Source organism: Apteryx rowi, unplaced genomic scaffold (assembly GCF_003343035.1).
Source record: "Apteryx rowi isolate R43461 unplaced genomic scaffold, aptRow1 scaffold_284, whole genome shotgun sequence".
NCBI classification, from domain to species: Eukaryota; Metazoa; Chordata; class Aves; order Apterygiformes; family Apterygidae; genus Apteryx; species Apteryx rowi.
This window is the reverse complement of record NW_020449241.1, coordinates 255,431-282,295: the sequence shown is the minus strand read 5'-3', so window position 1 is coordinate 282,295 and position 26,865 is coordinate 255,431. Positions and strand designations below refer to the sequence as shown.

At 42.0% G+C, this 26,865-nt stretch overlaps 1 protein-coding gene across 30 annotated transcripts in view; it reads left to right on the top strand.

Annotated features, from left to right (window-relative positions):
- FGGY (FGGY carbohydrate kinase domain containing) overlaps positions 1-26,865 on the top strand; it is a 343,412-nt gene that overhangs the window by 127,510 nt on the left and 189,037 nt on the right. For 10 of the 30 annotated variants that reach the window (XR_003254061.1, XR_003254050.1, XR_003254049.1 and 7 more), the window contains exon 6: positions 15,593-15,730. The exons of the other annotated variants lie outside the window; for them this stretch is intronic. The gene's annotated coding sequence lies outside the window, so the exon portion shown is untranslated. The remainder of the gene's footprint in view (positions 1-15,592; positions 15,731-26,865) is intronic. 30 annotated transcript variants of the gene reach the window in all.

Below are 26,865 nucleotides of genomic sequence, written 5' to 3'. Positions count from 1 at the left end.
AGTCAGCTACTAGAGCATACTTTCCCTGGGGACTTGAGGGAAAACTTAGATCTTAGAGCATGCAAAAAGGGGTGCTTTGACCTGAGCTGAAGAGTTAATCAGATGAAAACTTAAGCATGGCCTCGGCTGAGTTCTGTGCTCGGTTGTGGTGGTGAGCCAAGGAAGGACCAAGCCATTGAGAATATTCTGGCATCAGTTCTTGGAGGTTACAAGAACCTTATGTATCATTTTATGTATTTTCTTTTCATGTGYATATAATCAATTCCAGTGGCGAGGCTTGTGTTTTGGTTCGTACAGCCAAGSTAGGCAATTGACTTGGCTGTATTTTCAAACCTCTTGGCTTGCTAAATGTCAGAGCCTAAGCAGGGCTTCTCTTTGTACTCCAATCTCATACAATTGGCCTGAATTATGCGTGTTCCCTGAGAGTGCATGAACAGCACTGAATACAGATCAAACCTACCAAGGAGCCAAACATAGAGGTCAGTGAAGCAAATATTTTTGTTTCCCCAAACTACCTTTTTTGCCTCCTGGCACAGCTCTATGAGGCCCAAACTTGACAAATCTTCTAAGTCCCATATGCCAAGACCTAAAAATGAAGTAAAGCAATAATAATAATAGTGTAAATGCACTGACACTCTCTATTAAAGTTCCCCCATGACTTACTGGAATCTTGCAATTCTGCACCTAAGAGAAGGTATAAATCCTCTGAAAGCAGATGGCATTGGAGGGGATTTTTGCAATGGTTTCCTCAGGGTGGTGATTATCTTAGGTGTCCTCAGGTAAGAGCACAGACTGCTGCAAACACAGCTCATCAGTTCATCATGAGATATTGAATCTCCACTAGTACATAGAGAACAGCGAGATAAGGAACAAAAGAATGTTTATGGAGTGAATATTACACACGTTATCTTTAGATGAGTCTTGCAGGTTTTGACCGTAGAGAGTGAGAGATGCAATTTAGCCATAATTTTAGTGGAGCATTGTCAGGGATGCTATTCCAGCTGCAGCTGAACGAAGTCAAGAAACTATCACTCTCAAGATGATCTAGTTCAAAAAAGCCCAAACAATAAACTTACTAAAAAGTGTTTAAGCTAAGCTGGATCATTCTGACAGAGCCAGATTTGGGAGTGGCTGCACATGCAGTTATTTGGCTCACTGAAAAGGGTGGTAACCCCTAATGGGGGGCAGTGGATAAACAGCTGTGGGCAGGCTGGAGGTGGTAACCTCTTAACCTGGCTCAGTTGCTGCTGGAATAGCATGTCAGGCTGTGCTTTTAGCTACACAATCCTGGGATTTCTTCATGGATGAATTCTTAGATTGAAGAGCAAACTGCTGTCCAAGTTTGCTATGAGATGTACCGCATCCCAAAATGTATGCATAAATATACATTCCCCAAACGTGTGCGTTAAATGAACATTCAGTACTTAACAGCGCCAGCACATAACGCTGGCTCCCATTCCGCCTGTAGCCGTAGTGGCTGGAGCACAGTATGTTCCAAGCAGCACATTTTGCTGCATGAGTCTCAGCTGTAGATCTCGACTGGAGTGAGGCTTCTATTAAATGCATCTGTCCTTGTGTCTCTTTGGTCTGTATCAGATTCTCCTTAGGTTACTTAAACTGCTTCCAGACAAAGCTCTCAAATGCCCTCACAGCTCCATGATATTCTTAACCCTCTCCTCACCTACAATCCATCAATCACATCAAGCCAGTACATCCAGCCAGAATCCTGTACAGTGCCAAGTACTGTTTCCCTTGCAGGAAGAGAGATTAATTGGTTAAACATGAAGTGAACAAGCTGAAAAGAAGCCACTGCTCCACAAGCCTCTTCGAACACGAGGAGGAGAGCAGGGCTGTGCTTTGCAGAAAGGTCACAATGAGCTCACGCCAGCAGGAGGATCGCGTTTTGGGCAGGACTCGCTGGGTGGAGGGAGCTGGCTGAGACATCCCAGGGCTGAACTGGTGAGAGACGGCACAGAGGAGCATGGAGGGAAGCGCCTGACCACACCAAAGGAAAAAGGGGTGGGGGAGAGAACTGGATATGAGGGCTGTAGGCACTGAGTTGTTTTAGATTTGAAGCAAGGACATGGAAAGATGTGGCTTACCGCTATTAATACCTTTGTTTTGTTCTTCCCCAGAGCATCTGAAAAACTATGAAAGGGGAATGATGACACCAACAGTATGTTTAATGTGAGATTTTTCCTCAGGCTTTTTTTCCTGTATGCTCTCAGTCTTGACTGCACCGCAGGACCACGATGCCTGTGATCATGTGGATCACAGAAACCTTATAACAGTCAGTCTTAGTCCAACTCCTGAATCCTGTACCAGAGGAACGAACACTTGCTGCCAGGCCCTTGGCTCTTTGGATGCTGTTCTTAAGGAGCTCCACATTCTGCAGATTTCCACTATGTTTGGCAGCAGGTGGGAGAAGGTGGCGTAAGGAAGATCCCATGTACACCACCTAGTTGTCCTTCAGAAGTTTCCCTTAGTCTGTCTGTGGAGCTGCTTTCAAGGCGGCTTTCAATGCCCTATCAGGAAGGAAGCCCTGCAGTGCTGGGGCCCTGTGTTGAGGGGCAGCCACTGGTACAATGCTTGTGGGGGCTGCTGGTTTGGCAGGTCTCTGAAATCTGTGAGATCTAGAAACTGTGCGGTCTTAAAAACCTACAGTTCCTCCCACTGTAGAGTGTCTCTGCTACCTTTCTCCTGTATTTTTCTGTTTAGGAAAGGCCATGAGACAGATACTTGGGAGTTTYGGAATGTTTTTTTCGGATCTTTTTTGTTTTTTGAAGATATGAGCATGCTTGGCTCCAATTACCTTTTCATCTTGGATGTTTAACACTTCTGGGGATAAGTCTCAGGAGAAAGGTGAAAATCAGACTTTGAATTGTATATTCACTTAAGGTTTGCAGGATAAAGCTTGAGGATTTACGTTAAAAGGGTTCAGTCAGGTGTTGCTGAAGAAAATGGATGCCCCGTGGGAAACATTACTCTTCCCACTTGCAAGTCCTCCATTGGTTACCTCAGCTCCAATACAGACAGCCTGTAGCAGCCTGCAGCTGGTCCGACTGAAAGGGCAGATGGTAGATCTGGCTTTTCTATCTGCTATTTTTTTCTAAATGATAGTTTCAGTGATCATCAGAAAGACTAACTTCTTCCAAATCTCCTGCATGACAAAACTTTGTGGGTACTGGTGCTGCCCAGGAGAATCACATGCTAGAACTTGCAGGACTGGAAGAGTGGATTGCCCAGGCCTGGCATAGGAGCTGCAAAACCTGTTGGACCCTGAATCCTATTTAGAAAGGAGGATTCCCTAAAGTATTTGTTCATGAAAAGTGGGGGAAGCGGATTGTGAGGCAGCTATTGAGAAAGCTTGAGAGGAAGCTAACAACTAACTGGGAGGTGGAACTGGAACTAGTATGTTTGAAGGGATTGAGAGGGAGCAGAATTTTAAATGTATTTTATTATGTTTTTGAATGCTGGCCATGTATTTAGATATGGATAGAGTGAAGAAACAACCTTGTACAAAGCTTGTATGCTTTTCTAATGTTAAAAGCTGAGGTCCAGCTTACCTTGATTTGAATAGAACTATTTGATTACAACAGACTCTATCCCTTCCAAAAATGAAAAAGCAATATGATCTTTAGTTGTAGAGATGTGGCTTTATAGGCTCAGTTAGTCACTCAGGGGGCTTAAGGAGGGCATGGAGGCAATACCTCTTGAGGAGAGCAATCAGGGTAAAGCAGACAGAGATTCTTTTCTCTGCATGGAGTCCAGTGTATGTAGTCCTTGGCATAAGTTTTCTGAGTAACCTTAGCCTAGTAGTATAAATTTTAATTGCAGCTTTAATGATGCTGAGATCAGATGGGTGAAGACTAAAGAAACAGCTCCATCCACCTCCTCTGTATCAGAGCTTTGCTTGCAGTGTGGAGGATGTCTTTGGGAGAGGGCTCACACAAGGGCTGCAGTAGTTCTTACCTTTTGGTTTAGAGATATCAGCAGAGCAGGAATACTTGTTATCCCTGTCGGTTTGTTCGTGTGTGGATCACATGAAACGCTTCATGAAAACGCTTCAAGCGTTGTATTGACCATGGTGATGCTGTGCAAGTTGAGGCCTGGATCTAAACTACCTGAAGCCAGAGGTGTTGTTCTGACGTTCAACAGCACCATTTTTCAAAGATGCAGCAAAAGCTTCCTTCGTCCTAGTTAGCTCCTTTTCTGTGGGCGATTGCTTCCAAAGAAAATGAAAGACTAGAAGTTTTGGGAGAAGTTGTCTAACATCTTTGGGTTGATGATCACTGCACTGCTCCTTCTTTGCTAGCATTTGCGAGGCATGATGGTTTCCTACCAAATTTAATGTCTTCAAGAAATCGGTAATCTTTATCTCAGACTTTAATGTTGGTTGCAGCTAATTTCACACAGCAAATTAGACAAAACACTTGAACTACTTCTACCTCCTGAACTCAACAACAAATGAAACGTTTTTTGGAGAGTAACTTGAGAGTTACTTGAGAGGGTTAAATGTGTCTCACCGGTGCACTCAGTTTGACAGACYGATGCACTTTGTCTAGATGATAGATATGAAAAACTAATATCTCAGTTTTCAGAGGGGGTTCTGAAACTTAAAATYGAAACCAGATGTGCAACAAAAAAGAGCAGTGTATATTACAAAGTGTTGTGAAATAGCCCAAGGGAGGCAAGTAAGCAAAAACAGCCCTGTTACTTAGCAACACGCAAAACAAAACAAGTAACAGCTTGGTTGGCATCTGACGGGGCAGGTTTTGCTCTTTGCAGTGGAAAAGACGACTGCAGAAAGCTTGGAGTAATTTTGGCATTTCTGGTGACCCGGAAACAACTTCCTTTTCGACAAAACGGTTACCTGACTTCTATACTCCCCTAGACCTCCTCCCTGCAAAAGTAGAGCTCTTGAGAAATACGGGTGCTCTGTTCTTGCCATTCCTATTCTGCCACCGTCTAACCTGGTGCACAAGACAGGTCATCTTTTTTTCCTTGGTTTCCCTCTTTCTGAAGTCACTTACTCCCACACAAAGTGGATAAAGTGAATGYAAAGGCTACCAAGCCCAAATAATTTTGAACATTTTGCACGGGTGTAAATGACTAGATACAGTCCGGTTCCTCACACMTGGGGGAATATCCATGGGTAGAAATGGAAAGAAATGCTCAGTAMGTAAAAAGTTAGCCTTAAATATACAATTAATCGGTTCCCAGAGCATATTTCAATCAGTCTGTGGCAAGAGCTCTCCTTTTTCATTGATTTCTTTCGGTCTCTTAATTAAAATAGTGCATTTTATCAACCTCCCCCCCCCCAAGAAAAAAAAGTCAGAGCTCAGGTCGCAGTATATTATTAGATAGGTTTAAAAGTCGGTCCAAAAAGCAAGAGAGTCACTTGCTTACATAAATGAAAGCTATGATGTCCACTACAAAGCTCTACTGACACAGCTGTGTCTATTAAGAGTGTGAAAAAGTCGTACCTCTCAGCAACACAGCTCTGCTGACAGAAGCTGTGATGGAAATGGACTTCTACCAGCAAAGCAGCCCGTTTGGTCAAAGGCTTGCTCTGCTTGGGGAACTCTTGCTGGAACAAGCCGCGGGTCCGTCGTAGCCGTTTGCCAAAACAGATCTGCTGATATTTCTGTCTGAGCAAATTCTTTCCAAGAAAATCCTTTCTCGTGTAGGCAAGCCAGGGGGTGATCAGCCTGACTCCAGGACCTACAGCTTTAAGCAAAACCACAGAGTGTCCTGAGATTTGTAATCAAATTGCGAGAGGTAGCAGTTGCGACGGCGACGGGGGGTGGGTGGGATTTGGTTGGCTTTGTTTTTAGAGAGGTCGAGACTGCTAGGCAGCCAATTTTTTAGCAGAGTAATTTTCTTTTGGGAAATGCTGTTTTGGCAGAATTAGAATTTTTGGGGGAAGTTCGCCTTGATGAAGTTTTCGATGGAAACATTGATATTACTTGAGATTGAAGTAGAGACTTTCATTTTGACTCCTTGTTTTAAAGTTTAGCTTCTAAAAATTACTCTAATATTGTAGATTAATTATAGATATGAATGTTATGACATTAACAGATAGAAATTCTTAATGAAGCAATTTTGATGCCTTCAAACTAAAAATAACTCAGAATTTCCATTCTGTGAAATATTTGATGCTTTTCTTTCTGATTTAGCAAAAAAGCAAATGTCAGTGTCAGAACTTCGCATGGGATAAAAATTCCATTTTCTGGCTACCTCKAGTAAAGCTTTTAAGTCACTACCAATCTGCCTGGATTTGGACTGGTATCTCCAAGAGAAGACATGGTTTTATTAGTCTCTGGTGCAAAACAGGAAGGGAACRAGGTTATGTTACTGACTTCGTTCTCATTTGCTGAACCCGTGGTTTCTCTTGAGGCTTCTACTATTTCTGCAAGGCCTAAGGCCTCCTGCTATCACTGGTAACGTGCACCCAGGAGGGATGCAGGTGCTAGAGGTGTGGGCGGGCTGGGTTTCTGCATCAGTAGCAGAGTCTCGAAAGGACCGTCTCTGTCCTCGCTGAGCAGCAGCAGAGAGTCATGGAGATTTACCTTTCAGTAACCCCTCCAGGGAAACAAACTGGCATCTGTCTTTAAAAAATGGTCTATGCACAAATATCATACTAGCCCAGCATAACTCGCACACTTATTATGRTATTGCCTCATACCACTATTGTGATTGGTATTCCCGTATGAAGAGGGGAATAATTCTAACGATAATGTGACTGGGAGAACTACATCCACCATAAGATATTCATTTGTCAACTATTTTTGGTATTCTTATTTGAATTTAAAAGTAAATATACCAGTAAAATGCGTAAGTGCAACCCAGGTCAAACGCACCCAGCCAGGCAGATGCAGCTGGTGTTGCTGTGGACACTCCTTTTTTAATTGTGGAGAGAAATGAGGGCATGTTTACTATTATCAGTGCCTAAGATCCACAATGTTTAATAAATTAAATGGTACTTTTCAAATTGCAAAGGCTTTTACATTAGACTTGTGCTGGCCAGTGAAGTCCATTAGTGTCTGAATAAGTGGTAATTAGTGGTAAGAGTCACAGTCATTAGTGTATCTTAGCTCCCTGTTTGTAAATCAGCAGCCCTTGACCAATACCTGTGGCAGGAAGGACTCCACGGGAGTATTTGGAAGTGGCTGTATCTAATGATCTTTTTGCAGGATTGGTATGGGGTAAGCCATTTGTGGTGAGCAGTTCGTTTATAAACAGGAGTAGGTGCTTCAAGAAACTGGAAACTTCAAGAGAAGGGAGTACTTTGGGAAGATGACAAGTCTAGCAATCCGAGGATATTCATGTCTCGATTCTTTTCTGAGAATTAACAGTCAGTGACAGTCCTGCAGAGATTACCTGCAATATTTTCTCGTTACATTGACACAAAGTAATTGCCGTGAAGATACGCGATTGTCTTAACCCTCCTTCATTACGGACAGCTTTTTGCTTATTCAGGTCACATCCCCTCACTTCAAGGTAGCAAGGCTGGTGTTTCTCTCTGGCCACAGGGAAGAGTGTCTCCCTGGTCCATGGCATAATAGGGAAGAGGAGGCAAAATAGTAGGAGAGATTGTTGTTATGTGCACAAAATAAATTGAGATCGTATCCATTAGATAAAGTGCCACGAAGGATGATATATGGGCTGGAGAGCCTAAAAAGTCAAGTTGGAAAGAAATGATGGAAATGTTTGAAAGGGTAATGATGTGTTTAGGACAAAAGGTGAGGGAAAGGGTTCCTGTATCTGTTTTCCACGTTGCCTGGAGATAGGCAATGATACTTTAGGAGGAACACAGAGGAAGACACTGCCGTTATCACACAAAGAGATGAAAAACCAATGTGTCCATTGCTGAAGTTAACTTTGGTTTAGATAACCTATAGATTTGTTTTACCTGGCTTTGCTTACAGGAGTACTGAGACAGACTTGTTCTGAAATGGCCACTCTATAAATCCGTGCAAAATCTAGGTGTTTTGCAGCAGAATAGACTGTGGACCTCTGTGCTTGGGAAAGATGCAAAATACTTCTTGTTGATTCTCATCTTGCATTTGATAAACAACAAAATATGTTGAGCTCCTCATTTTCTTCTCTTTGGTGTCCCAGGTGCGTTGAACTCATTGTAACCCCACTGCGTAGTATCAGCCTGTTCCTGCTTGGTGTCTTCCACAGTCCCCTCCCCATCCAGCTTTCAAACGGCATTGCTTTCTGACTTAGATTTACCCTCATCTCCTTTCCTGCTCAAACAGCTTCTGAAGGGTGGCACTCCTGAAATGGTGAGCACAAGTGCAGTGTGGGGATCCCTATGTGATTTCTAAACCCATCTCACCTGCTAGGGTGAGGATGCATTTACATAAATATTATTTTCTTCTGAGGCAGCTTTGTCTAAATGGAGAATTTAYGCACACATTTTATATGGTGAGACTCTGCAATATTTCAGCTGTGGAAACATCTTTGTAAATCAGGCAAGGAGACGCTTGAAATTATTTTGGATAAGTTATGTTTCTTGACGTTCATGTTTCAGTATTAAGAAACATGTTTGAATTTGTGCATGTTTGTGTACTCGTGCGCACCCTTTTAAAGCCATTATAAATCTCTGGATGTACTGCCATTTTCTGTTGTCTCAATGAGGACATTCCTATTTTCTGCCTTGGATCTGGACCCCAAATTAATCTATTGGATAAACTATCACCCTTCAGAGACACCAGTATGCAGGACATAGCGCAAAAGCTGTTTCTCCCAGACATTGTCTTGCCATTCCATTCTGGAGATTTCAGTGCCTAAATTCAGTGCTGGATCCGTGTTTTTTAAGCAGATTTTTTGTTTTTATTCCTTTGCTTTTTTTTTCATTAAAGGACTCAGCCAAAAGCACAATTTGGCACACACTAATGATTGGTTTGTTTCTCCTTAGCCACAGCAATAATGTCTTTTTATTGTATTGGAGGTTTTCTTGTAGCTAGAAGAGGAACATGTTAAAATATAGTTATTCAAAAGTACTTTATGCTCAGCAAGCATCACGTGTGAGAGGCAATGGTGGTCACAAGGCTTCCTATAGCTGTGGTATGGCTGGGGGGAGGTGGGAGCTACTGGCTTCCAGCATGAACTGTCACATGGGCAATGCCAGTGGAGCAGAGTGAGGGGAAGGGTTTCTGTCCTTCAAGCCCCCTTGCCGGTATATCCATGCCTGTGTGATTGATATTGGATATCTTGAGATAGTTGTAGACACATGACTCTGAAGACCATATGTGTGAAACCAAAATATTATAATGGTGGTGATTTTCAATAAGGTGGACTGGCAGAGCTCAGAGGCATTTATGTAGGCAGCAGGTACTTCACCAAAACAATGCGTGAAAAGCTTTTAAGCACAGGTAAAAGCTAGCAGCAAGAGTATATAAAATATCTGGGACCAGCCAGGTCTCTTCTGGTTGGTGATTGGGAAGATCTTGGGAGGTAAGTACTGGGCAGGGAAAACAGCCTGGGAAAGGAATTGCATTTTTGAGATTGGAAGGCTTAGATGAACCACACAGTGATCTGTTCTTTTCCATTCTGCATTTGAAATGGAGTATTTCTGTCCTAAAACCCAGTTTTCAAGGAGTGGCAATCCTACGCGCTCTATTTTGCCGGTAATTATATTCACTTTATATTGGTGAACTTCAGTATCTTTCTTGATACGATGCTATCATGCATACTTCCAGGAAAGATGAGCAGAGAGATAGCCAGACCTCATGACTCAGGGTAAAATTACTTAGTGGATTTAACACCCATAAGTTGGTTTTGCTGCTTCTCRCAGGTACCTGTCCCATCTGCGAGAACATGCACATGGAGGACAGATGAAGGAACTTCTRATCACTCTGCAGCTGTGTTTTGTCACAGGATGAAAGTGTGCAAGATACAGATCAGATACAGCTGCTGAAAAACAAATTGAAACAAAGAGTCTCACAAACAGAATGGCTGCAGCCAGAGTTCATAAAAGGGCTCTATATGCTTTCTAATGTAATAAGCCTCTATTCTGCCTGGCAAGCCCTTTGAGTAGTCTTAAGAGAAAAGCTGACATCTCTTTTCAATAGGAAAGAAGGACATTTATTTTATTCCTAACGGTTTTAACAAACCTCTCCATGATGAATTATGTATTTATTGTAACTGCACACTGCACAGCCACAAATTCTTGCAGTCTCTCTCCAGCTGAAAGCTCCAATAAAAGACTTCCCCAGAAAAAGGCCAGAAGATTTGGGTCATGCAAAAAAGGTTTTGTACTTAGATTAATTCAGTTACTCTGATTTCTCCAGTTCTGGAGATTTCACAGACCAGATGAGTCAAGTGTATATAGTAAATGCACTTACGAAATATTCACAAGTAACAATTGTGGAACCATGTGCTTCAGCTTCTCCTAGCTTCCTGTTTGATTCTTATTTTCTCTCTTCCCCCATTAGCTATGGCTTTTCTTCTCTTTCAGCCTTCTTTCCTTCATATTTCACAGAATCCAGAGGTGGTGACAGCTGTCCTTCATCCAGAATAGATATCAAAAGCAGTTAAGTTCTTTTTGGAAAAAAGGTAAAGGAGCCATTACTCCCAAAGAAACAGTCATTTGCTAGTCTGAAATGCAGCTGTGTGGGCAGAGGGACTTGTTCAGTGAAGCTGTGTGCGTTTGGGAGCAGAAGCACTGAGGAGTAGCCAAAGAGGAGGCAGTCACGCAGTGAGAACTGAAAATAAGAACTGAAAATGTGGCCATGCCAGGGGGGTGAGGAGAAGAGTATGTTTCTACAGAGGATAGGAGGAAAAAAAAATCAGCCTCCAGTTGATTTAGTTCTATTTTGGTCTGGGAAACAGGACTTCCTAAATAAGATTAAACTGGAGAAATACCTGACACTGTTCTGCAGCTAATGGAAGCATCTTAAAAGACTCTGAATATAGGCCAAGTATGTGGGTCAGTAGAGAAACTAGTATTTATACTTGGACCTGCGTGTGAATACAGTATAATATCCAGCTTTTGAAAATAGAGAAATTGCAGAAAAGTTATAAATGGTAAAGGCTTTGTCAGGTAATGTTGTTAGAACTACAACTTTATATTCATCTCCCATGATTCGCTGGGCACCTTCTTTAAGGTTCCCATTTGGTAAGGTTATCTTTAATCTGATGAGTAAAGGAGAACTGCCCCCTTATTAAAAACCTTGCTGAATGATGCCATAAAACTGACAATTGAAATTAACATACACTGAAAGTGAATTTTGCCATGAATGTTTAAGTATTTCTATTGACTTTCAGATTCTAAGAATTATTTCTGTTTACTTATTTGGTTTGTCAAATCCATTTCTGTCTTGGGAAACCTCCCATTTCCAGGTTAGAGGATCTCAGGGATTTTCACTGATACTGACTGTGCATGCCGCAAGCAAGCTGCRTACACATGCAAAACCAGGATCTTGAAAAGCGTGATAGTTCCCTGCCCACAAAACACTGATTGTAAATTATTCTTGCCTTGTGAAGAACATCTGTTACAGAATTTAGGATGTGATATGTCCCTTCTTATAAAAAGAGGGAGGGAAGAAGTTTGCAGGAATCACTGATGCCATGAGACTGGGTGTTCCTTATAATTTCTCCACAAGTATAAGCATTTCAGGARTCCTAGGGCCAAATTTTGTTTTGGAGCATGCCCCTGGTATCAATGGGAGCTTTATGCTGGTGGGGTGGGAGACTTTGATTTCTATCAGAACTGTGAGGTCTTGTTCCTTATTACAAAAGTGGATCACGTTCCATTCTCTATTACATCCATTGATACCGGACAAAGGATGTTACTTACAGCCAAGCTGGGCCTTTATTTTTTTTCTCTAAATTCTTTTATGATCCAAATCTATAAGTAAACAGCCAACATGTAATTCTGCACTCAGAGAAAATGACATTTTTCCATAAATGCAATTTGGACAGTAATTGGAGTTAGTAAAGCTTTGAAGGTGCAGCTGGAGGGAGAAGCAGAGTGCCATGTAGAAGGGTGTAGTTTAATAAAAGAAAGCCCTTCCAGATGACACAAGGGGCCAGGAAGGGGAGAAACTGGACATGAAACCTTCCAAGCAGGGCCAAAGTGCAGGTTTCCTGCAGTCTTCAAGAGTTTGCATTACACTGGTGCTTGGAAATAGTGCTCTGTTTAATAAGATGATGGGCCAAATTTTGCCTCCTGACTAACATCTTTGTTGTTGAGCTTGTATGTAGCTTTATCAGTGCAACCCTGTTTAGTTTTGGTCTTATGCATGAAAAGGATGAATGAAAGCAGAATTAAATTATATTTATATTTAGATATTAGTTCTATCTGAAAGCCTTGAAGGTCTACAAATAAACCTTTACTGGGAAGTTAGAACAAATGGAGAAAATTACGTGCAACAGAGGTCAAGTCACCAGAAAAAGGGGACATGGTGAGAGCAAGGTCCCTGTCAGAAACCTCTGGTTTGTTCCTGACTACAATGCACGCCGTCTTTCATCCTGCCTGAAGGAAGTGGAAAACATTTCATAATCCTTTGTCATGGGGTTGGATATGCTACAGGTCATGTGAACAAAGCCATTTGGTCAAGTAGCTTAAATTGAGGACTCCTGGAAAGCTGTTGAAATCTCACAGCCTTTCCTTCCTCAGTGGGGAAAAGTGCTGCATCCAAACCAAACATGGATGGCTGCTTCTCCACTTAATCTTGAGCCCTGACCAAGACCTGCCGAATTGTTCTCAACAGCATCTTTTGTATCTGAGAGATTATGCTGCTTTCGCTGCAGTTTCTTTTAAAACACAGTAGGCCAAGATGAGCTGAGGAGGTATCTTTCGCTCAGTATGAAAATTTTAAATTATTGCAGTTTGTCAAGTCCTTTGAAAGCAGTATTAATAATATTTGGTGTTTTGGCCATTTGGCAGAGTCCCTCACTGCTAGTGTTGTTGTTGGTGTGTCACTGTCAGTATTTTGCACTGAACTATCTAACAGCTGTCTTGGCTTCCTTCCCCACTAAAACAACTGCTGCTTCACAAAGAACACAGATAATTTTGTCTTCCTTGATATTAACAGATCAAGAGAGGCCTTTGCCAATACAAACTCATCTTTTATTTTTACAGTCTGAGTGAGACCCTTGGTAGAATTTGTTGTTCTCTTTTATTCCGTACTTGGAGACCAGCTGACATCTAATCTTTTCATTTTAACTGGTGCTGAGTGGGTGGGACATTTAGAAGGGGGATATAAAGTCTCACAAAAGAATCAAAGTCAAAAGGAAGCTAAAGGCAAAACAAAAAGCCCTGCACAAGGCACCAAAATGAAAGGGCCTGTTTAAAAGCAGCAGAACAGTAACAGCACAGTCTTCGGCTAGCTTTTAAAAGGCACTAAGATGGGAGACGCAGCACTTCAGAGTAACATTCATCTCTTTCCATGTCCACAAGCTCCATGCTTAATGCATGGGAAGGAGAATGGTTTCATGCACCAAATGGGAAATGCTGCTCTTCCTGCTTTAAAAGCACAGTCCTGGACAAAGGTCTGCAACGTCTGGAGAGGAGCTTTTTTTCCTGGTCTGTGAAGTCTCTYGCTGTGGTGCCGGAGATGTTCACCACAGAGGTGTTCATGATACAGAGTCTGTGGAGTGGGACAATGGAGCATTAACAGTGTCTCTCAGCATGACTAAAATGCAGACCTGCTACAGTGGATGGGCCCTGGGCCTGTAAATGAGCTTCTGGGCCAACTACAGTCAGTGGCAGGAATCTTGCTATGTTCAGGGGTTTAACATTCAGTGGGAGTCCGGAACTGGTACAAGGGCACCTGCAATGAAAATGTAGGTGGCAGGAGGTTAGGTGCACCCCTTAAGAAACAGGGAGGACAGAGTCCTTTCTGCTATGAAAAGGCATACTTCTGTGATCTTTAATAAGCAATACTAGGTCCATTTTTTAGTAGGACATTAGTTAGTTTTGGATAAAAATAAGACCATTTCTATTTGCAAATAGTGGTCTTTTTAAAGAGAAAGATTTTAAACTCACGTGAAATTTTGCAATGTTAAATAGGGACAGTATTTGTTTGTAATGCCATTAAAGCAAAACTCCTGTCAAATGCATACCGTTGAAGGGCTCACCTTCCAGAATGCCTGAGGGATTTTTAGGTGGCGAATCTCCCAGTGATTCAAGACGACCTAGGCTCTCTGAAAAATCTGCTAAACACTAAGAAGACTTAGCTTGTGATAGCTGCATGCTGTCCATTTCCACCAGCTTGGTCTTTAAAATACCATAAGTTATATGTTGCTAGACTAYTGGGCAGAACTAATGTCCATTCCAGAGCATTCTCACGTCTGCGTGTTGTATTGCAATCATCTCAACCATCACAAAGCAAGCTGCCATTGTTTTGTTTCCCCTTTTCTTCTGGAGTCATCCATCTAAAAACATGTTGCTCTTTCCAGATTTGTTTAGAAAAGTTCTCCAGTATTGTACCTGTGCAATAAAAGATGAGGATCTCTGGGTCTTTGTTACTTGAATTGATTGAACATAAACATAGCTTTCAGTACTCCTTTTGCTTTATAGCAGAGTTTTAATGGAATTTATTGCAAACTGGACAGCTGGTGGTGGTGGGGTGTTGGTAGTAGCAGAAGAAAGAGTTTTTCAATACCGGGGGTGAAATCCTGAGTTTGAAGTCAGTAGGAGAAGAATTTCATTCAGTCTGATTCAAAGGTAGAATTCCAAATTCAGGGCTTGGCCCTGCAAACATATACATGCCTGCTTAATAGCCACTGGCCTATTTAACTGTGTAAAGTTACATCTTAGCAGAATCGGTCATAGAGTATTATTTGCAAATTATCTTCTCGGAGTCATGATGGAAGAAAAGCAGTGCAGCAGTGTGGGGGACATCTGCTAGTTTCAGAGCTGTTATGTGGGTAAACAGTAGTACATTTTCACTCCCTTACTCCCACGTTGATAATGAGCTGAACACGTACTGTGAGTAATTTGTTTTTTAAGAATTCAAATGACCCCAGAGCAGAGCATCTGTACCATAGTTAATGCGTTGTTGAAGAAAATGAAGGATCACTTTTGAATTTGGGGTTGGAGGGTTGGTTGCATCTGTATAAAATGTAGTAAGATGAAATTATCTGGGGAAAGGATCATATGTGAAAAATGTAAGAGATTATTTTTAAGGGACTACCAGAGGGCACCTGGACAGTTTAGTGTAATATAAAAATCCATATAGACTGCAGTAGAAAGAAATCTATCCCTCTTCCCTTACCCCAGCATTTGGGAAGCAATTCATATTTATTTAATAGCTCAGGAAACCCCAAGGACTTCATGTTTCACAAATTATTATAAACGTCTCTCTACAAACAAGCCACCTAGTAAATTGGAGGACTATTCAGTGTGATGTTTTCTGTTATGTTTGAGATGTACGTTTACCTATTTTAATGATAGCAGACTGCCGTACTTGACAGTCACTTTGCCTTTCTGCGTTACCAAGATGCGTGTGTAACTGCAAGGAAGAGATGACTGAGATTGTGTAAATGCAAAGGCAATCAGTTACTTAGTTACTTGCGATTTTCCTGGTATCATTCTCCTCTTACGCTTGTTTACTGCCTTCTTTTATTCTAGCTTTTACCTTCTCTAGAATGTTTATTTGAGTCACAGTCTTCCACTCGYCCAAATTCCACGTTTGCCTCTAAAGAAGCCTGCCCAGTCCTGCGTATTATGTACCAGACAGTCATTCTGATCATTGAGTCAAATGTGTAGGTAAGTTGTTTTCTTTAACATCTGGTGTTATTTTTATATGCCTGGGAAGATGCCAGCCTATCAGGTAAATATTTATTTAATAACTAGTGGTAGGTAGCAAATAAATATCATGTAGATTGGATAATGTAATCTGTGGAAAGAGTAGTATATGATCTTGGTATGGTGGTCATCATCAGAAAGTCACCCTCTGACTGCTGATACCACACAAAGCTTTGGCAGAGTTGTTTTTCTCCATTTAGAAAAGAAAGCTTTTGTGATAGCTTGTGTACCACAGGTTATGACTCTTTAATATCTTGACTGTACTTCAGTTAAAAGCAGAATATCTTCTTGTTCTAATTCCTTCTGGAAATACATTGGTCGTGGTTTGTTAAATAGGTGTTTTGCAGTGAGGTCAGGGTTCTCTATGACATTTGTATGATATCAAAAGCCTGAGGCTTCTCCAAAGATTGTGTCAAATGGAAAAATTTGTGAGACTGCTCTTCCATCTCTCCTGTTTGTGCTGTGTCTAGTCATAACCCAGCTGGCCAGTTGGCCTCCAGACAGAGAAGCTTAATAAAAGGGGAGGACCGCCTCCCACACAAGCTCTGTCCTGAAGTACAGGTGCAATGAGGTCCCGCCACCTGGCTGTGTGAAGCTGGAGCCTGTATTCCAGCATAACTCTGGAAGATAGTTTAGGCATGGTCAAGATGTTTCCATTTCAGCACTTCATCCCACAAGAGCAAAAAACCATGCATAAGGGTCAGTACTGTCCCATCCTCCTGCACTACAGGTCTCTGTCAGGCTTGACTGGTGAACCAAATGGAGCTATAGACAGGATCTGGGGAGGAGAGATGGAAGAAAAAGAGAGCTAATGTTCATGAGCCTGTCGCCCCTTTCCTAACCACTCTAAATCCTGAACATAGCATGCTCACTCCCGTGCCAGGTTAACCCTCCTGAGGGTTGGTTATGTGAGCAGAGGTCTTGTGGGTGAGCAGGACCTTCCCACCATTTGTCATTTCTCCCAACCTTCCTCACGCAAATGTGAAAAATCCAGTTTGAATCACTAATTTCTTATTTACACTCTAAGTGCTAAAATTTAACTTTTTTCTGATACAACTCAGTGTGCTGAATTAGATATTGTCCTCGTCAAAGCTTTTGCTTGGCTTTATGGTTCATTTATAAACCCCATTTCCAGTTTATAGTGGAAGCACTAGCATGATCTCTGCCATGGTGGTCTGACTGAAGCACAGAAGATGTAACTTTGGATGAGCATCACCTGAATAGCATTGTACCTAACCATCTTTTAGTACCTAGGCTTGCACTGGTGGATAATAATTTGGTTTTGTTCCTTACATCAAATGCTTAGGTTTGACCTTTCCAAACTGTATACATAAAATACAATTATTGAGCCTTTTTAGAGCTTAGAAAAACAGGGAGAGCACAAAATGAGTACAATCATTTCATCTAGAAATTGGAATAAGTAATATAATCATAACTCTTAGATAAATATTAAGGTGATACCATAAGGTATGTTTGGCTACACTTGATGGCAAGTACTCAGATCCTGGAGAGTAACTTTTTTTTACACCTTTCAGGAGTATAAATTCATCCCCAAACCAGTAACCTCCTGTACCACTTAAACAGGCATTTTCAAAAATTCTCTTGCAAATCTCAGGTTAGACACACTGACTCATCTGAGATGTTAATGGTTGGGTGGTTTGAAATAAGATCAAGAGCTCTTAAGACAAGTTAATCAAATACAGTGAAACCTCTTTATTACAAAACTCACTAATCCAAATGACTTGGCCAGCTGAACAGTAACCTCTTACCTCTGCTACTCCTGCTGCCATGGCTACATGTTGTCTTAAGTCAAAACTTTGGCTTTAAAAAGAAAAAGGGCAGCATTCTGGTATGTCTGACTATATACTAATATTAGCAAACACAACCTTGAAATAGCATCAATGTTCATTAATCTAGACACTGTTCTAGTCCAAAAATGCTCGGATTACTGACATTCCACTGCAATTTTCTTCCCCACACCACTATCAATAGCAATCTTATTACCAGCCTTCAAATATACCAATTGCCTCAAAGTGCCTTTAGGCAAATAAATAATTCTCTGGTGCAAGATGAGGGAAAGGAGTTTGGTTTCTGAGTAGATTAACCTGGACATTTTCCAGTCAGCAGATACGTATATGAACTCATTTAGCTGTTTACAGATTTTCTGTTGCAGGAGTTTGGTAATGCATTTTATGGCTGTAGGTGGAAACTTAGGGCAAATGTGGGCACTCTGGGCTGTTCTTCAGGTGGTGAAGTCATGGTAGCTCAGCCATAGCCAAGAGAGCTCTTCTGATTGACACCAGCTACTGCTTTGAGAAGCCTGTGAGCTGTTTTTCACCTCGGAGCACAGCTTCACCTGTAAAGTAGGATTCACGGTTTTGTATATCTTATTTGATACCTACAAAGTAGACACCCAAACATAAAAAGTTAATTTAGGATTTTAAGAATTATTATTTTTTCCAAATGCTCTCTGAGCACCAGCTACATAAATAGATCCAGAACACAGTTAGTAAATTTAGAAGGGACAGGCGGAGGGAAATCTGTTGTGTCTGGGCGAGCTGTGGAGAGGATTGTCTGACATCCTGGCTTCTCCCTCGCAGTGGATTGCTGGGGACGATAACAGAGCCGTGCACCTGTGTGTTTCATTGCTCCTTCAGAAGCAGAATGTGTTTGCTGCTGACACCCGTCACCTCTCCTGGTGACGTCTAACCAGCTCAGACCTGGTTAGAAGGGATGCAACTTTTCATTGCTTGCCCAAGTTTCTCWTGGAAAAAAAGTACACCAGCTAGCAAAGGGGTAATATAACTTGCTAGTCTCACTCTGTAAAAGTACGTAGTAACTGGAACTTGTCCTTGTCTATTGTTTCCTCCCCACAGTTTGCAAAAATGATGATGTGCCTCCATTTGAGCAAATGCCTCTTTCTGATCCCTATAGCTTGATTCTTATTTTTCTGCATTGGCTTTTGAGTCTTGCATCCCTAAACGGACCATCATAGACAGTCATGAGTCACTGTGCAGGAACGAAATGTCAAAGTTGAAATAAAGTTTACTGCCACAGTTGGTGTGAACAGTGTGACTGGCGGTGTGTCACTCTCATAGCATGGATGTCTGGGCAGGGAAGAGCTAGGTTGCTCCCCTCTTAGACGAGAGCATAATTCGGCAGAGGTGTCACTGAAAGCAGGGCAGATTCTGTCTTGGTGATCTCTAAAACTTTTACATTTGGGGGACTCAGGAGACTCCTGCACTTGAAAACAAAAGCGGYGACTTAAAAGGATGTGTAGGACAAAGTGCCCTCGGCATTAAGAAAGCCAAATTCTGTGCTCCGGGATAGCTCTGCAGACATGCTCTCACCCCAGCGCTGTGGCTGGTTTCCTGGCCTGGCTGCGCTGGGCAACTGAGGAGGTTTTAYGGCATCCAGGCTTGGGGTACCACAGAAAAGGCAGGGCTCTGGTGGGCTTTCACACTAAAACAGTATGTGAAAATTGTCCTTATCTGACCTCCTCTTTGACAGAAATCTCTACAGCACTTAATGCGGAGAGCTAAAGGATTGTGCTAGCAAACTCTGCCCTGCTCCCGTGTTAGGAAGTAATACTTGTTCAAGACACTTGCATTGGCTCATTTCCTGTCCTAATGTCACCTCTGCCATCCCAGCTCCCCCTCTCGCAACTCAYAGTGTTGAAAACAGGAGAAGCTTGAAGAGTCACTGTGGCTTTGCTGCTGACGGCAGAGACTCGGCTCTTCTTTCTGGTTCTGCCACTGCCTTGCCTGGTGAGCCTGAGTAAATCGCTTCAGMGTGCTAAGACTTCGTTTTGTCTTCTGACAATTTTTAGCTGAATTATTTTGAGATCTATGGCTGAAGCCTCTTGTTTCACTATCGAGTGTTATAAAACATAAAAATTAATAACAAGAAGCAGAAACAAAAAAATTGCAAGAATTCCTTGTTATTTAAATTGTAAATTCTTGGGAGCAAGAATCGTCTTTTTGGAACACTTAGCAAGTGCCTAACGACTATTGTAAATAGTGTTTCCTTTCCAGATAACAACATTAGCATAGATTGTGCAACTGTGAAGGGTGCTTAGCACCTTTGATTTCCAGGGGCATTAAAAACACACAGCACCTTGCAGTTTGAATATTAGAAGGTTTTTTTTTTTTTTTCTTGTTTGGCTCTAAAATTCCATTTCCATTCAGTAGAACTCCATAAATAAATAAAATAACGTTAAAAAAAACCAACAATTGACAAACTGCCCTCTTGGTATTTTTAGATCTTTTATGGAACTTCATTTATAGAACATTATTTATAGATTTTTGATATGCTCCCAGCTAACCTGCCTTGTTGCCTTTTTGCAGAGGCCTCAGCGCTACTATAGTACATAGAGGCTCCCCTGTAAGTGTCAGCATTCCTCTGCAAAGCTGGCACTTCAGCAAGGACGTGCTAGGTACATGACCCAGCTCAGGAGGTACGTATTGTCCTACATAAAGTGCCAGTGCTGAGCCTGTTCCAGTTTTATTAATTCCCATTGCCTACATACAGTTTGAACACTATCACAGATAAGGATTCATTCTCCTCCTAGTTTGTGCCTCCTGGTAGGAATCCATAGTCCTTCTAAGGGCAGTGTTTGGGAGAAGAAAACTGGGAGCAGTGCACAGGAGAAATTCAGAGCAAGAAGGAGAGCCATGAATTTCTGGAGTTCCATGAATTAAAGTGAATTCTTCAAATTCTTTTAAACAGGCARGTTATTACTTCTCCAAAATTCAGAGATCACCAGATGACAGAGTAAATGGGTATATATATGAGAATTGCATATATGGAATGAGACAGGGCAGGTAGGGCTGATGGTTGGGAAGCAGAGACTTGGAGGATGMAGATGGTAGAGATTTGTGATTCTGAAATCTGTTCCAAATCCGGTCTTTCCAAAGATCAGTAGTGGTTGTGCTTTGTGTACTAATTGCTTGCTACTTGCTGGGTCTAGATTTGGGCCGAATGCCCCTCCCTGGTTTCAGAGAGCATGTAGGGTGCCAGGTTAGCTGGTTTGCAGCAGCTGCRGCATGGCTTGGATGCTGTCAGGATATTCTGCTTTGCTGTCAGACTCTGAATGTCACATTGATTCTTTGGGCTCTTCTGGGACTGAGGAGAAATGTCCTTTCCAGAGRTGCAGCAGGAGTCAGCCACCATGGCACCTAAAAGGCTGAAAGAGGCATGGCAACTAACCAGGGTTAGGTTTGCGAGTGCAAGAAGCAACCTTTCCCAAAACTTGAGAAAGGGTCAAAGCATATGGAGCTAGTGTTCTGGGACAGTCCTGCTGCTGCTAACTCCTGTAACTCTATCTGTATGGGGCCATTCCCAGCTTTCAGCTCCCTTCCAGGAGAAAGTGAAACCGTATCAACCTTGAGCAAATACATGGACATCACACTTACCTTATTTTATACCACTTGCACTTTCACCTCTCTCTCATCAGACCCYAAAAAATAACCAATTTTTGTTTCCAAAGTCTTGATACCTCTCCAAGCTGTGCTCTTATTGCTTTTGGACCTCCAACTCTTGTGAGTCATATCTGCAAATTACATGAGTCGGATTTCAGTGGTCACCATCTGAAAGTGGCTGGCCATTTAAGGTGGAAAAATTCACCATTAGTTCATACATTTTGATTTGGTATATGGTCTCTGTGTTGTGAGTCTTTCCTGTTTGTCTTTTCTGGCAGAAAATAGGAAACTATTGTTTTAAGTATAAAGACATGCCAGTGTAAGCTCGCATTCAGGGGTATTGTAAACAAAACTTCTCCAGGCCTTTGAAGCATTATTAAGTTAAGATGTCCTTGCAACAGAAAAATGAGTTTCAAGATTTCTGATTTACCTACAAATAGTGGAGTTGGTAGGTAACAAATAACAAGGGGAGCCTGAGTAGGCCTTGGCAGGCGGCATGGCAGTGGGCCAGCRTGGCTCTGCCGAGCGGCGATGATGACTATTGACAGGCACAAGCAGTGGGAAGCGTGTAGGTGCCTCCAGCTGCTGCCAGGAGTTTCCATGGACACTGGGGCGAGATGCACTTGCCACGAGGAACGTAACACAGGAAATGTTACGTTTCCCTGAGCAGTGCCGGCACAGAGCATCTTCGACAAGCTCAAATTTAAGACGAGGAAAGCATTTTGCCAGCTGCAGCATCTGACAAAATGAGGACTGTGAGTTTCTGCATTCGAAAACAAGTTTTGTTACATTGGCAAGCRACCGCTAGGGCTGTTGTGAAGAGTAGTTCCAAATTTTGAGAGAGGGAATTTACACCATACTGAAAACAGCAATGAAATACACTGCTTCCTTCCTTGCTATACTAGCCTTTGTACTGCATTTCATGTTTCTGCTGTTCCAAAGTAGGCAGGGGACTGCTAATACTGCTTGTCTGGAAGATATGAACGAAATATAAGACAGCTATTCAAAGGCTACTGCTGTCTTGCCAGTGATTTATGGTACACAGGAAAGATTCTGATGTGTCATGCTGCAGGGGGAAAGGAAAGCGGGACCGGGGTCATGAACAAAAAGGAATTTGCTTATCCAATTTCCGTCTCTTTCTGAATTTGATTGGAACTCACAGTTGTCAGGCTGTGTTTAAGTCTAGTCTTTACCAACGCCTCCTTAACTGCGGAAGGTCAAAACCAATTATTGTTTTGCCTCCAGGGACTTTCCTTCTTAAGAGAGACCTTACAGTGGATATTCTTTAAACCCTTTTCCTTTCAATTAAGGCAGCAGATTCCTTTTTTAGATTTTTTTTTTGGGGGGTGGGGGGACAGTAATCAGGAGATTGATAGATTCATCAATAGCCTTGAAAAATAAAGCCTGTATGTCTCAGGAAGCTTGAAATCTAATTCCTTTCAACGACTTTTCTCACTCTGAACTTTAAATCTGTCATTTCATTACAGCGGGAATGGAAAGCCCCTAGTTTTCCCAGGCTACAGTTTTCCTCTGTTTTTTAACCCTCAAATACCATGTGGATTTATGCTTCTGAGTATCTGGTGTTTAGGTTTTTCATGTAGATAAAAATACTTAAGTTCTGGTTTGGGTAAGAATTCACAGCTTTGAGGACTGGAKGGAGTTGTGAGAGGCAGTACCTACATCAGTAGCTTCAGTCTGACAGGTAATTAAGAGGTCTTCCAGATCTTCAGGGTGGAAAGGGAGAACATCCCGAGATGCTGTCTTAGATTTCTTCCTTTCATTTCTGTTATGGACAGCCTCATTTTCACAGTTTAAAGGCAGTACCTTCTTCTACCCCAATGTGGTGATGCCTGCTAAAGCCCATGCCAACAGATGGCCTTTTTTTTTTTTTAAATTCACCTATGTATCACACTCTGCTGTGATTATTCTTGTACCCAYTGGAGGGGTTAAATATGCTGTTTCTCCTGTATTTTGAATGTACCATTTACTGTGGGGGAAGTGAGCAGCAGAGCAGAAAGAAAATAATCTCTCTTGAAAGAGAAACTCCAACTCTAAGGCTGAGGAGAGGGAGGCTGCTGAGGAACAGTAAGTGCAGGAAACAATACTTTGGTATTGTAATTGGGCATTGCTATTTTTAATGTCAGCATGAACCATGAAACCGTACTACTCAGTGTGAGATGTAACACTAGCACTTAACCAGGTACTTCTGAATACCGTAATATTTAGGTGGCTGAAATAGATTATATTGACTATACTGCTTGCTCCTATAAAAATGCTAGATTGTGCGTAGTATTAAAGGAAGCCTGTTTTTCTGGAGCTGGGAGATTTAAGGCTATTGATTAAGTATATTTGCAGCTTCACTGAAGGCTTGCAGGACTATGATTATGTGGTTACAGGGCAGCTGTAGTCTTGTGGACTGAGAGCGAGGACAGGAATTAGGAGATGTGAGTCTTGTTCATGACCTGCCACAGTTTGTTTTGTAAGGCCCTGGGCAGGTTACTTCAAATGCTTTGGCAACCATTTGATAGACCAGTTTTAGATGTCTCCTCTAGGAGAAGTCCACTTATGCCCTTGATTCTGTTATCCACAGAGGGAGCATGGAGTGACTAGCCCAGATGTAGAGCTCCATCCTACATGCCCGCACTTCATCAAATAATTTCTAACTTCTGTGTCTAATGGGGATGATGAGTGCTCTGTAGGTCAAGATACTATTTGTAAATGGTTTATAAAGGGTTAATATATTACAAATGTCTTAATAATCAGTCATTACTTACAAAGTTGAATAAATCTAGGAGGTGCTGATAAATTACTTAAAATGTACTGTTCCTGTCTGCAACATGCCTATAATAAGCGTTAGTCAGGTATTAATCCTTTCTAAAACATTTACGAATAAAATATATGTAAATAAAACTTGAATATCAAGGACGACTGATATACTATTAAGTATGACTGAAAGCAAAAGTGCAGAGTACTGTTTTCCTTTGTCATGGTGCTAGTCTTTAACCCTGAGATCACCTCTGGGCTGACATCGTAGCACAGTGATGCTAAGAAGTATTTCATTGGTTGAAAATAACAACCCCCTTCTTACCCACCGTTACGAAAATCATCGAGATCTGATAATAACTTGCTATTCTTGCCCCGCCGAACTAGTGCAGATAGCACAATGGAAATTTCCTTTCCAACTGCTGGGAGAGCCTGTCCCCCAAGAGGGCTTTTCTTTTGATAAGGTGTCTCTCGGATCCCGTGCTGCTGAACCAGCCTGAATCAGCACGTCACCRTGTGAGTGCAGGAAGATCCCGGTCTCAGCCGCTGAGTCACATGAATAACTGGAATAGTTCTGCAGAGTCGAATTAATTCCCAGAACCTCTTCAGGCATATACCAGCAGGCACATGCTTTTGCTCCAGCATTACTTTACAGCTCTGTGATGTAGTGGAAAGGACATTACTGATATTTTTAATTGCGATAAACCCGTTTACCTGATGTTAGAGTGTTAARCCTTAGAAGTTTATTGTTGATGCTTTGCTGCTTCCAAGAAGRTTTAAGAATAAGCCAAGGCATAACAGAGCTATTAAGGTTAAGCTCAAATCAACTGTACAGTGACTCAGAGCTTGTAGTGCTTTCAGACCAAGTGTTAAGAGGATGGAGGGAAAATCTTGTTTTTAACTATTGAGTAGCCTGTTGTTCATGCTGCCAGCAAAGATAGGTAGGGAAACTCTCTGGGTTTTTGGATTTATTATACTTTGGCAAAAGTGTCAGAGTTACAAGAACAGTAAATCAGATAGCTCTGAGATCCTGATTTAGGGAAGTCCTTAGAATATAAGCTTGGAATTTGGGCAGAAATATGAAATTCTTTTTAGTCCTAAAACTTGTAAAGGATGGGTGTATGTTAGAGAAATGAACTTGTCTAAAAGAGGGAAGTGAGAGAAGAAGGCTCTGCAGCACAATGGAAAATCCAGATACTGCTCCAAGAAGYGGACCAGAGTGTGGGGACTGAAATAGGGAAATAGGACAGAAAGAGAATAATAGGAAAGCAAGGTTAGTAGTTAGTGGAAATTCTGAGAGTTTTTCCTTTTAAGCAGTATGTTTTATGTTGGCTGGATAATAGTGATAAGCTGGCCAAGCACATGGGGGAGAGCAGGAGGAGGACCGCTTGCACTTCCACCTCTTACTCTTGAATATATCAGAAATGAATGCAGGGTCTAATCTGCCATATAGTACAGCATCACTGATGAGAAGCTAATTACATGGCCTTTATTTCTGTCCTCTCTTCATTCTTCTAGAACATTGAACTCAAAGTTTATGCAATTTCTCCACCATATGTTTGCTAGAGGAAACTTCTGAGTAAGTTTGTGTTTTCACATAGAATCCACACTTTTTTCCATAAAATGAATGAGGGTCTGTTTGGTGTTCTGATCCTGCCACAGCTCACTTCTGTTTCTCATTCTGTAATTTTTAATGTCCTTCAGAAAACCTTATGCTGTGCTACTCTTAACATGTATTACCGACAACCATCCACAAAAGAACATGAACCTTAGAAGTTCAGTATGATTGGGGAATATGAACTGCAGAAGCAGAAGAGATGTAAGGCCAGAGTTCAGAAGTCTGGGTGTCTATGCTTTGTATTTTATTACACAGATGAAAGTGTGTCACTTGCTGGGGCTTAAAGACAGCATCTTTCACGTGATGTATCTGGAATGAATGCTCACTAAAAACAAGCATTATTTCTGACATCTGTTGCTTGTTTGGATGGCAAACCGGCAAGTGTTGAAATTTGTGATAACGGTCAGAAAGAAAGTATACAGTCCAGTGGCCATGGAAACCTCATATAGTTTTTTCCTGTTTCTTTTTCTACACTTTCTTAGTGAATGAATTGCTGGTGAATCCAGCTGGATGGCAGCCCAAGAGACTGCAGTGCTCAGCTCAGCCACAGCATAGGGCAAACCTAGTCAAAAGCAATGAGCTTTCTCTTTGCATGTCCTCACCAAAGTACTATTTTCAGTAAGCAACTTTTTTTAAGGAAAAGTAATTCATTSTCTCAGGAACAGCGACCATTCTTTCTCTAGTCTCTCTGGCTCTGGCTGGAAAATTAAATAACGTAAACACAAAGTAGCATGTCATGGCTCCTATCTGTGTGGTTAAACTCTTTCCCTCCATTCCTGCCTCCCAAGCAGCTGGCTTTGTCCAGGCTGCCTTTTGGGAACAGTCTTTGGCCTTTGCTATCCCTGAGTGTGCCTGGGCACTGCTGGGAGCATGCTAGCTGGCACAGGCCAAAACCATGCCAAGGAGAGTCCTAACAGCTAAACAGTTTGGAAGTCACAGAATCACAGAATGGTTGAGGTTGGAAGGGACCTCTGGAGATCATCTAGTCCAACSCCCCTATTCAAGCAGGGTCACCTAGAGCACGTTGCACAGGATCGCGTCCAGGCGGGTTTTGAATATCTCCAAAGAAGGAGACTCCACCACCTCTCTGGGCAACCTGCTCCAGGGCTCTGTCACCCTCACAGTGAAGAAGTTTTTCCTCATGTTCACATGGAAGCGTCTGTGTTTCAGTTTGTGCCCGTTGCCTCGCATCCTGTCGCTGGGCACCACTGAAAAGAGTCTGGCTCCATCCTCTCGACACCATCCCTTCAGATACTTGTATACGTTGATAAGATCCCCTCTCAGCCTTCTCTTCT